General features: G+C 41.0%; 1 long non-coding RNA gene across 1 annotated transcript; it reads left to right on the top strand.

Moving 5' to 3' along the window:
- Positions 1-1,572: 1,572 nt before the first annotated feature.
- Positions 1,573-2,750, top strand: LOC134928421 (uncharacterized). The gene is made up of 3 exons (XR_010177924.1): positions 1,573-1,651; positions 1,728-1,940; positions 2,511-2,750. It is a non-coding gene; the product is annotated as an uncharacterized LOC134928421 (long non-coding RNA).
- The last annotated feature ends 300 nt before the right edge of the window (positions 2,751-3,050 follow it).

Raw genomic sequence — 3,050 nt, 5'->3', positions numbered from 1 at the left:
TCGTCCGTGATTGGTTGTGTTTGTCATGGAGGAGTGTCTGTGCTCATTAGTATAAAAACGGCCCCAACCAGCCGCACCTCGTGGGTTTAGCTAGTGGAGACGTGAGAGGAAGTTGGTGTTTTGGAGTTGGTGATTTGTTGATCGGTTTTGGAGGTTTCTTGCGATTGTTGAGTGCTGTATTGTGTGTGTAAGTAGTCTTGTGGTAATTGTTGTGTAGTCTCTTTAAAGTTTGTGTCATTTTTAGTGTTTGTGCATTTTACTTTATGCACAAAGTCTATTGTCATTGTGTGTGTGTGTGTGTGTGTGTGTGTGTGTGTGTGTGTGTGTGTGTGTGTGTGTGTGTGTGGTTGGTGTGTAGTGGTAGTGGAGGAGTGTGTTTTGTGTTTTTTTTTTATTAGTGTTATTTGTTGTTTGTCATTATTATGTCCCAGTCAGAGGTGAGTGAGAGGGAGGAGGTGAGTGAGAGGGAGGAGGTGAGTGAGGTGGAGGAGGTGAGTGAGGGGGAGGAGGATAGTGAGGTGGAGGAGGGTGAGGTTGCTGCTGTGGCCTCGAGTGATAGTGACAGTGATGGTGGTGTTGCTCTGCAGCCACGCACCACTACCAAGACGGGCAGAAATGTTAAATTTAGCTTTGCGGAAAATATGGCTTTGGTGCATGAGTTGATGCGCCATCATCGCCAGCTGTTTGGGCGTGATGCGGCCAAGGTGCCTTCGCGCAGGAAAACTGTTCTGTGGGGGAAATTAGTAGCGGCAGTAAACAGTGAGGGTGTGGTGAAGAGGACTGAGGACACGTGTCGGAAGAGATTCTACGACATCAAGCGCCGTATCAAGGCCAAGATGGCAAAGGAGGCTAAGTCAGCCAGGCAAACAGGGGGTGGCCATTCCTTTATAGCGTCTTATCGGGAGTGGGAGGAACCTGTGCGGACCCTTATTCCGCATTAAGTTGTTGGTGCGACTAATGTGCGGGATTCGGATCGTCCTTGGCCTGATGGTGAGTTTTTTTTTACCAATCTGTTATATCTGCATATGTGTTTATGTCTAATTAGTATTTTTAAAATGATATCGTATTGTTAATATATTTTTATGTTCTAAATTGATTATCTATTTGTGTTTGTTTTTAAAATATTTTCTGTTTGTATAGTGAGGTGTTAGGTAGTAATGTTTTTGTTTTTGTTTTTTTTGTTTAAGGTCTGCTGTATTTTACTTGTCTTTGTGGTCAATATGTTAGTGTAGATGGCTAAGTATTGTATGTTTTCTTTTTTTAACATTTTCTAATTTTTCGGTTTTTCAAATTTAATTTTCAAATTTACTCATTAATGTAATAATTTAAAATATATGGTAATACATGTGTGTATATTCAGCTGTTGGCCATGGAAAATTAGACTACTTGGCTATGTTTTTGTCTTTGGAAATGGAACCTCATTAGCCTGTTTACAAAAAATGAAGCAACCCATTGTTTCAAAATTTATTGTTAGAAACTGTACCCATAATGGTAATCATATGTCCACATCTCTAAATGTTGCTGCTGACAAAAGTACACACTGTAATTAAAGGTCATAAACACCAATGTATCATTTTTACAGTACGAAAGCAAGCCACCACTTCCAGAACACAAGCAACACTGTCAAGAGCTGTGGATGCTGGCGATACAGGTAACGCAAAAATGACACCTGTTAATGTGGCCACCACAAAAATGCAAAATAATCTAATGTTTGCATTAATCCATAGGAACTTCAACATCGTATCACAGTCCACAAAGACGTCCTTCACAGGGGTCTGGCAGCCACACGAGCAGGCCTAGCAAGAGACGTCATCCTGATGTCGCACCAACACCAGCATTAAGCACACCCCCACGTCGTATTTCAACTGTGTTGCCTCAGCCACCAGAACACATTTTGGAGAGTACTCAATCACCGGGACCACATTCCCCTCAGCTGTCTGGTGAGTAAACACAAAACACAAATTACACATCAGCCAAAAAATGAAATAATCCTAGTACTTATCCACAGCAGCAAGCACATGGCTTGCAAATTGTTAAAAACAAAAAAACACTAAAAAAGTTTGGCAAATTTAGAGTGTTCTCTTGCGCCTTACAGTAGTATTGTGTTGTCATTATTTATTTGAATAGTAAAATATTGAGCTTCAGGTAGATTCACACCCTTTCACAATGGTGATAGAATTCATAGTCATTTACTGTTTGATATTTTAATGCAAGTACGATATGGCGGGTGACAAATTACTTTTTTTCATGGTGTAAACTTTGTACCTCTGTGTGTTTGTTTCGTAAGTGTGGTATTTGTCAAACATGTGTCCACTTTTGTTTTGATGTCATTTTTTTCATCATAAAAACCAACATAATTGGCCTTTTTGATTGTGTATACGAGTCTTGGTGAACATCCTAATTTGCTTTAGAAAAATGTTTGACAAACAAGTCTAGAAAGTTAAACTAAATATGAAAACCAGCATAATTTTCGAAAACACTCAAATGTTGTCCCCTTAAACCCCATACAGAACCAGACATCATGCCCCCGGAAGCCCAGCAGGAATCTGAACAGGAAACATACACCCTCCATCTGCAAGCAATAGACGTTAACCAACCAAGCACGCCTCAGGAAAGTACCCCGCCACCTCAAATGTTACCACACCCACAGTTGAGCCAAACAACCCCTCCGCGACAACCTGAACCATCATTTTGGGTAACATGGAACCAACAACAGGCACAGAATATTGATTGCCTATGCACACACACACCCAATAACTAGCCAGTCTGCCCCATCATCTACCGAGACTGTGTAGAAACACAAGCAGGCACAATGTCCAGCTATGCAGAGTCGCAAACAGTATGGAGCAGATGAGAGCAGATAACAGCCAACTTATTGTTACCTTTCAGCGCATAATGGATGAGCAACACCGCCATCAACAGGCCCTCATTCAGTTAATTCAAAGTAATCAAATTATATCAGAAACCATGTCTCGCATCATAGACAACAACACAACAGCCACAACACAACTTACAGCAACCCTGGCTAACCTCAGTCAAAATATTAATTT

The sequence above is a fragment of the Pseudophryne corroboree genome, chromosome 1 (assembly GCF_028390025.1).
Source record: "Pseudophryne corroboree isolate aPseCor3 chromosome 1, aPseCor3.hap2, whole genome shotgun sequence".
Classification (NCBI taxonomy): Eukaryota; Metazoa; Chordata; class Amphibia; order Anura; family Myobatrachidae; genus Pseudophryne; species Pseudophryne corroboree.
Note: the sequence above shows the minus strand (reverse complement) of the source record. Positions and strands in the feature narration are given on the sequence as shown.